We start from the raw sequence: 9,340 nt of genomic DNA, 5'->3' as shown, positions 1-9,340 counted from the left end.
TGAATCAGAGTGTAAAGGAACTTCCAGATCAATTTGTGCTATTAATTTATTTTGTGGAAGAGAAAATTTAAGCTCAGAAAGATAAAGTAACATAGAAGTGTGAGGTTCTTTGTGTAGCATGTTATGAAACAAAGGTATCTGATAACTGGTAGCTATTGTTATCAGAACCTTGTCCTTTACATTCCCTGTTCATTACTCTTAATTGGTCCAAATAATTTTCCATACTGTTTGCTGAAACCATTCTTTGGACCTGTAATTTTCTCAATGTACTATACATATTGATTTTTTAAAACAGTATTTGATTGAGAAATTCATTTATTTAACAAATATTTATTGAATACTACTAAGTGCCAGGTATGTTCTTGGCATTTATTTAAATGTCAACAGCAACTACTAAACAATGAGTTTTGTTTCAAATCTATATAAATGAGCATTTTATGGTGATTCCTGCATTGTTCTTATATATACATATATATATTTGTATATATATAGAGAGAGACCAGTGAGAGAGAGAGAGAATGTTTGTCTCTCTTCTTCCTATGTAAAATCTGCTCAATTTTCTATCTTAACTGCCATATATGCTGAACATGCACTATTAAAATATGTTTGTTTCTGAGATGCATGTGTACACTAAGGCTCCTGGGTTTTATTTTATGAAGAAATGCTACTCTTACCTTAATAAAGAAAATACTTATTTCATAATTTTGAATAGGATGGTACTTGCAAAAACCCTCCAGCTGATTAGATTAAGGGCATTAAACATTTCAGCCTATAATATTTTCTCTGGATCTGCAGCATTTAGGTTATTTTGTAAAATAGAAAAACTTTCATTAATTTTAAGACTTTGCTTTCTGAATGATACAAAATAGTAAAAATCATGTTAGTAGGTATGTCAGACTCAGAAATACTGCTCCCCTTGTTTAAATTATCTGTCTCCATTGTAAACACAGTCAATATTTAGTAACCCTTGATCATTTTTATATATTTTTCTATTCTTTACTTGCTCCTCATACAGCATTTTTGTCCTATTTGCTCACCCTTTCTCTTTATCCTTGCCCTAGCTTTTCTTTTTCAGTTCTAGTTAACTTTAGTAGACTTGCTGTCAATGCACCTCAGTCCTTAGGTTCCAGATTGCTACTCTATATCTATCTGCTCTGTCCTGCTTGTCAACGAAAATTGTTGCTCTCTACTTGGTGGATCATCAAAACTCTGATAATCTTTGCCTCCTTCCTCATTCAGGATCAGGTAGTGTAAGACAAGACTTCTTGGTTATGCATCTAGGATTTCTCCAAAATTTCCCAAAGACTAACTCTAACTTCCTTTTAAAGGTAAAACATTAAAGGAACTTGCAGAATGTCCAAGAAAAGGTTGCTTAGGGAGTCAGTATTTTCAGCTCTGGACATAATGACAAACATTACCAAGTTAGTATGCTAATATACATATGTATATCCTGAAATTTTTGGAGAGAGAAGGGGGGCTTAAAAAATCACTTTAAGTTACTGATATTAAAATGACACAGACCGTTAAAGGTTCCTTGATGCTTGCAAAGTCACCACAAAATAAAAAAACACACAAACAACTAACTAAAAGTTTTAGACCCAATTCATAGGTGTTGTGGTATAAATAGTACTGTGAATGCTAAAATAATGTCTTAGACTAGCCAGGTACTAAGGCTACACCTATTGATACTGACTAAATAGTATTTCCAGGACCTATTTTTAAATCACACATAACACTCATTTACCAAGAAATAAGTACTACAAGAGTGTGTCAAAATGCAGGAGAAATCACAACTAAATTTTCTAGGAAATTCTGCCACCATGTAACTAAGCACACAACTGAAATGTTTTCAGCTATTTTTCTACTTATATTCCTATGTTTATTCCAGGTACAGTCAATTAGATGAGTTCATAGGAAGATAATAAAGGCCATTTTAAGTGTTAGTTTAAGGTGTGTCAGTATTCGTCATACCAGAAGAAAGGCTGAAACAGAAAGTTGTAAATATCACAAAAGGAAATATATATAGTCTAAAAAATATTTGTTTTTAAAAAAACATTTAAAAAAACCCAACATTTGCTAGTGAATGTGTTTTCACCTTCCAGAATTAGATTATGAGCTTTTAAACAAACCTACAGTAGAAGCTAACCCTCCCCAGGAAACCACAATCTCTTTCTAAACAAGAACAGCGGGCTCCTCTCTATTATCTCTGCTTTCCACCTCATCTGGGACCGGTTTGCCTTTCGATAGCAACCCAGGAAGGGGAGGTGCGCCTCAAATTGGCGCGGCTCTGCTAAATACCAGAGGGAGGCTCCTCCTTTGGACGTGGGGCGCTCCTACGAGAGCGCCCACTTACCGAAACGGAAACCACTAGCTGCGCTGAAGTGAGTCAAGTGATGAAATCAAGACATGAGAAGGAAGCTCACCCAATAGTTCACGAAACTAACTGGTGACAGAAGCTGCTGAACCCTGCCCAAGGAAACCACATGAGCCAACGCTTGCTTCTCTTACGGTCTTCCGAGGCACGGAGCTCCCGGGTCTCCAGCCAGCTCACCCCTTCAATTTGGAGAACTGAAGGGGAAGGGAAAAGAGTGTGTGGGGAATTCTAGAGCTTCGGGTACCCCCAAGGACGCTGACCTGTGTGTTCTGGTTACAAGGTGATCACTATCACCAGGTTAGTACAGTATTCCTCAACTGCAGACGGACTGGGAAGCGCGGCTCGCGCGGTGAACCAGCCGCCGGTACTGCGCAGAAAGAGAAGCCGCGCGGAGGCCGCGCTTGGCCGGGACGGCGCCCGCCCGCGCCGCGCGCTTTTGGTCTTCACCTGGAGCACTCAGGTAGAGTTTAGGCGGGGCGGGAGGCTGGCGCGCAGGCGCGGGACGGGGGCCTCGCCCCTGCCGACGTCGCAGACTGGAGCTCACCTGGGAGACTTGAGGAGGAAGCGGAGACTTGGTTCAGCCTCTCCTGGCAACGCGGGAGGCCCAGCGGGAAGGCAGGAGGCGGTGGCGGAGGAGGAGCTCCACTGAGCGGCAACTGTAGCGACAGCAACCGGAGCCGCCGCCGCCACCTGCACCTGGCGCCCGGCCCACGTCCAGCGCCCGCCCGGCCGCCGCTTCCCGCTGCCCTGCCCTACCCAGCCCTCCAGGTAAGCCGACGGGCGGGCGCTGGGGCTGGGGGCGGGGGGCCGGTGGCCCCTGAACAGCACCGAAGGGGCTGGTGGGACGGCGGCGGAGGTTCACGTGTTGGGGAGAGGGCTAGGGTCTCGGTGGCCGGTTGGGACGGTCTCGAGAGCTGCGTTCCAGCTGCACCTCGGGGGACGCCGGAAGGGGTGTCCGGGGTGCGCGGGATGTGGCGACCCGGGGATAGCCCCGTCTGCCCTCTTGGCCAGTGCTCCCAGTCAGTGCCTGCAGGGAGGCTCCAGAAGATCCGGATCCGGCCGAAGTCCTGGTGGCCCCGGGCGGTCCCCGGGCGGGTCGCAGAGTGGGGGCCGGTAGGGGTGGGCCAGGCTCGAGGCGGCCCCGTTTCCCCTCGGGCTGACAGCTTGTTGGTCGCCTCTCGCCCCTGTGTCCGGGAGAGCCAAACCCACGACAGGGAAGGGCATGACTTTGCCGGGCAACTTTCCCAGCCGGACCCCAGACGGTCCTAGGCTGGAAACCGCTGCCGCCAGAGCCATTTAAATGGTTTCCGAGTGGTTTGGAAAGAGCTCTGTGGTCGGGACGCGGACATCCCTCTCTTTGCTCTACATTTTTCCGGGTGCGTTCCCTAAGCCAGAGCTGCGCCCACTTTCTGGTTTGATTTGGAGGAGTTATTTTCTTCATGGTAGAAGAAATCCAACTGCCACGCACCAACCGCACTCTATCTCGTTAAAGGACCTGTTGATTTAAGGACCTGTATATCGCGGCTACGGTTTTCCTGTGGCATGACTCACAGGTTCGAAAAAACTTTGTTTCAGGATCTTGCCACGTCTGAACCTGGGTGTGCCAGACCCAAATTCCTCTCCCTGCCTAATTAGGCTTGTTTGAAGCCTGAGAATTAAGGGTGAAACTGGTGCTTACCTTGGTCTTTTTTTCCTTCTCTCTCTTCAAAGAACTATTTCTGTTTTTAGAATCCCATCGAGTTACCAATTTTTCTGATTTTTTAAAACGTTGTTAAAGGAACATAACTAGCTATTGAAGTTATACTGTATAATGGAGACATTCGTTTAAACTCATAAATTATATTTATAAATTAGAAATTTCTTGCATTTTAATTTGCGAATTTCTATTGTGGGAATATCTGTTTCTTCCTCTATCGTATAAATTTTTCTTTGAGTTTGGGGCTAAAATACAGGAGGTTAAAGTCATATCCTACAATTCGATTTCTTTAACTTTTACTTTTAATAATATTTGAAGTCGAATCATGATAGTTTAAACATTCAGAGCAGTTTATTTATATTTAGCTTTAACCAGCACTTTTACATAGAAATTTTTGATAATAAATGGCAATCTCATTCCCTAGATTGTGTTTAATTCTATCTTTGCTATTTTTTAATATTTAAAATTGCTCATTTAATTTAAAATGCCCTAGGCAGCATATACAGTTAAAGAGATGCAATTAAAAAATAAAAAACCAACCACAGACTAAGAGGACATAATTAATAATGATATTTTCAACCAGTGCACTTCTGCTTCTCTCAACAGAGCCTTTCTTACCCTCTTAATCCTGAATCCATATAGAAAAATATGTGTGCTAAAGACTGTTTACAAATTAGATACAGGTGTTGCTCTCTGAGTTTGGAATATTAATTTAATCTCCCTTGGTTATTGGACCAGATGTTATTAGACTATCTTTAGTCTTACCTCTAGAGAGAAATGTAATGTGTTTTCATTATCTAGTGTGGCAGTGTGCCTCAATAAGTCTTTCTCTAAAACAGGAAAAATAATAACTTCCCTAGATTAAGGTAATGAAGCCTTTAAAACATTAGGAATCTCCTCTAGCTCTGGTATTCTGAGATTCCTCCTTGTCGCTTTGCAGACCCAGTTTGTGATAAACTGAAGTTGAGAGAGGTAATTTAACTTCAGTTTACCCAGCAATTTGTTGGTAGAAATGGCATCATTATTGCAGTGACCTGACTCATGGCTCATATTATCTTCACTTTTCACCACCCACATTCTCTCTGATCATAAGATGTTTATGCTTTTTCTTTTAGATAGCTTGTAAAGCCTTTGCGATTACAGAGTAGCAGCCATTTGTCCAGCTCTGATTTATCCTAATTTTTGCTTGTCCAGATGTCAGTGAGGACATTATGCTCTTCCTCTCATTGGGGATCACATATAGATTGAAGATGCCACATGGATTCATATCTTTAATCCTTTCTAAGTATTTCAGAGCCACAGCTCAATTTTTGACTCAACATAGATAATGCAAATTTAAAGTCTTTTGAACTTTTATTGTATTGGCTTAAAACATTTTATGAGGCATAGTCTCAGGGTCATCCATCCATTTGCAACTCTAGATTTTTGGTTGGCAAGCACGCTTACTTCCTCAACACCAAATATTATAAGCTTTTTTTGATGGCAGTCTCCTCAGTAACAAATGCTTTCTGTGCCTCAAGTCAGTACACTCTAGTGAGTTGTGTGCATGTCGTATAAATGAAACAGTTTTCACAGAACAATACTTAACTTTATTACATGAATGTTCTCTATTTTATTTTTTAAAAATTGATATGAGCACACTGGAATGATTTTATGACTACTAATGGGCTGAGTTCTATAATGAGAAATTAGTTCTATCCTATTGGATTTACTTTTTTTTTTTTAAATGGCTGATTTTTCTATCAGTGTACTGTGGCGTGTGTGTTCACACACACACAAACTGTTCTTTTTTCATAAAATCATACTGCAAACCTCGTTAAACACTTGTTGGAGGGCATGAGGCTTTAGGACCTTGGTGGTAGATTAAATTTCTCAAATATTAGAAACTGCATGAAACTTCCTTGTACATTATTGTATTTTAAATGGGTTCTCAGCATGCTCTAGTGTGTTTGGGGACAGGAAAAACGGGAAAGGTTTTCTTGAGAGGATGCTGATGGTAACAATTATCAAGTGAATGTTTGAGAGATAAAAAGAATTTTGTCTAGTTTAGTTCTAAGCTATGTTTTATGTCTTGAGTTATAGTGCTAGGGGGAATCTGAAAAAGTTATTAAAGGAAACACAGGACAGTTTATTATTTGGTTTGTATTCTATTAATATTTAAAATTTTTCCTTTTTATTATGAAATAGGTATAAAAGATGTAGGAATCACACCCCATCTTTCCAAAAAAGACTAGGTTGAGAGGTTCAATCCATGCTAATACAGTATATGGAGTAAATTTTTAAAACCTGTATTGCAAAAGAATAATAATAGCCAGTGGTTTCACTTTATTTAATTCTGATGATGTGAATTGACACATAAAGTATTCAGAACATCAAAATATACTATGTTGTAAATAGTTGCTATCACATTATTTTCAAAAGCATAATTACCCCCTCCGCTCCCTTTTTTTGCTGTTGAACCTGTTATAATGATTGGGAAACATCCTTAGTTTGACTTCCCCAAACCCAAAGTGATTGGTAGAGCCCTGTCAGACCTTCCATAGAAAGCTCAGAGTAAAATATGTGGTTTCTCCTGGTGCTTCTCTGATGCTAGAAGCAACAGAGATCCGTTGGTCTCCGACATTCTGGAACTTTTTGGTCAGAGACCTTGAGAACAACTAAGAAACTGGGAAAGCCAATTTCTGTGTTGGTTCCCATATACTAGGAGAGGCCTAAGCCCATTCACGCTTCTGCAGGGTTTTCAGCCTGTCAGAACCTTCCTCAAGAAGGTTTCTGGTCCTCCTTCTCCCTCAATCAAAGAAGAAGCACTCACACATGTGTGTTAGATCTGTTTATGCATCTCTAGTAGAGAGGCTTAAGGAAATGAACAAAATATCCCTCTGAGTATCCTGTAAGAATGTAGTCTTGGAGCTCTGATTGGATGATTAAGCCTTTCAATTTTTAAATTGCCTTCACATTCCTGGTGGAAAGAATTTTTCTCCTAAAGAAAATATTACTGTATTTAATATTTTGAAAATGATCACTGCCTGAATCATCTTCAGACAAATTCAGTTCTCTGGTTCATAAAGTGCAAAAAAATACATTAGGAATGACAGATCTTTTATGGATATAAAAAGTGGATTGAGAAGGAAGTAGTTTCAATTACCTGTTCAATTATGCATCTAGTTAGTACCAGAATGAGCTGTATGTAATTTGGGTAATTTAAACACAGTTCATGTACTGTCAGTGGCAACATTTAATTCAATGTTAATTCAGCTTCAGCAATGGCAAGACACCAAAAGTACATTAATTTATGGCAAAGCAAAAAAAATTGGCACTCTGAATTCGAGGTTATTAGTGACTATTGACAAATAGATGGAACCATCTTGAGCCATCCTCTGAGTTGAGCTCATATTTTTGGCACTAAATAGAATTTATTTGCCTCAATGCACATTCTCCCTGTAATTGTTTCCATTTCAGTGTGTCCCAACTAGTTGTTCATCTATACCATTGCTTGCTGGACATCTTTAAGATGTCATAAACATCTGAGATTATACATGTTTAAACCAGAACCTTTGTCTCATCAAGAAAACTTGCTTTGTTTCTTGTATTCTATCTTCAGATATTAGTACAGCTTTACCATTTCTTATTCACAATTCCAAAGTCCAAAAACCTCTGAAAATGATAATTTTGGTAACTCATTTTTCAACAAAACTTGACTTGAATTCATTTGGAGCAAGACATGTGTTTTATTTAATTGGTTGCTAAAACAAATACCATAAGAGTTGGCTTAACAAGAGGAATTTAATGGTTCACTGTTTCAGAGGCTAGAAGGCTTGCTTTCTTCCAGGATTGGTATCCTCTGGCTGGCCAGCAATCTTTGGGGTTCCTTGGCTTTTCCGTCATATGGCAATGTACATGGTGGTGTTTTCTTTCTCTTCTGAGTTCCATTGACTTCCAGTTTCATGCTGCTACTTATGACTTCTCTTTCTGCATGCAGTTTTCTTTGCTTATAAGGACTTCAGCCATATTGGATTAAGGCCCATTCACATTCAGTTTGGGTGCACCTTGACTAATAATATCTTCAAAGATCCTATTTACAAATGGGTTCATACCCTTAGGACCAGGGGTTGGAACTTGAACATGTCTTTTGTGAGAGATGTGATTCATTCCCCAACAGTCTGCCCTCTGGACCTCCGAGAGCCATGTTCTTCCCACATGCAAAATACATTCATTCCATCACATCATCCTACAAGCTTTAAGTCATTTCAGTAGCAATGCCAAGTACAAAGTCTCATCAAAATCAGTTATGGGTGTTGTCCACCCTAGGGCAAAATTCCTCCATCTGGTGGACCTGTGAAATCTAGAAAATAAGTTAGCTGCTTCCAGTATACAATGGTGGGACATTCCCATTCCAGAGGAGAGAAATTGGAAGGATAACAGGGGTTAAAAAACCAGCAGGGTAGACTCCATTAGATATCAAGGTCAAAAGTCATTTGGGATGGATGGAGCTGCAGTCCCATCCTTTTCAAGCACATACACAGCAGCCATGATCTCCCCGAACACTGGACAGAAGGCCCTGCCCTCTGCATTGCAGTGGTGGCACTCTCTCTAAACAGAGGAATTTGCATGCAGTACAAGTGGATCCAAACCATCAGATCATAGAACTTTCCACAGATCCTTCTTGGATAACTATATTTCCAATCTTGACTTCCACTAAAATGGCTGATTGGATCCATATTCAGCCACATCTTCATTAGCAAACAGTTGTTTAGTTAAACCCTCACATGGAGCTCTCTTCACCGGGACTCACTTCCCAGAAGCTCAGGGATGTCCCTGATAGAGCCACTTCTGGCCCTAGTCTCAGAGCCCTCTATTTGGATAGACCAAGAACTTTCCAAATTATTATTTGCTGGTTTCCTTGTGCTTAACAGTCCAATCCTGAGTTTATCTCTTTCCTCTCATTTCAGAATAAGCTTCAAGGAGAAACCAGGCTGGACCTTCCTTGCTTGGCTGGGAAGTCTCCTTAGCTAAATATCCAAGTTCATTGCTAGCAAGTTCTGTCTTCCATCTGACATCAGAACTCAGTTTCACCCAGTTCTCTGCTACTTTGTTACAAGGATCATCTTTTTTCCAATTTCCAATTACACATTCGTCACTTCCTTCTAAGGCCTCACTGAAGTACCTTTACCATCCATATTTCTACCAACATTCTGATCATGATGAAATATGTATTTTCTAAGACAATACAAACTTTCTCTACATCTCTCATTCTTGAGCCCTCACAGTTC

The 9,340-nt window shown here is 40.6% G+C and overlaps 1 protein-coding gene across 1 annotated transcript in view; it reads left to right on the top strand.

Moving 5' to 3' along the window:
• Positions 1-3,011: 3,011 nt before the first annotated feature.
• Positions 3,012-9,340, top strand: part of GALNT3 (polypeptide N-acetylgalactosaminyltransferase 3) — a 67,935-nt gene continuing 61,606 nt past the window's right edge. The window contains exon 1 of the mRNA XM_037849300.1: positions 3,012-3,142. The gene's annotated coding sequence lies outside the window, so the exon portion shown is untranslated. The remainder of the gene's footprint in view (positions 3,143-9,340) is intronic.

Source organism: Choloepus didactylus, chromosome 9 (assembly GCF_015220235.1).
Source record: "Choloepus didactylus isolate mChoDid1 chromosome 9, mChoDid1.pri, whole genome shotgun sequence".
Lineage (NCBI taxonomy): Eukaryota > Metazoa > Chordata > Mammalia > Pilosa > Megalonychidae > Choloepus > Choloepus didactylus.
This window is presented reverse-complemented; position numbering and strand designations above follow the sequence as displayed.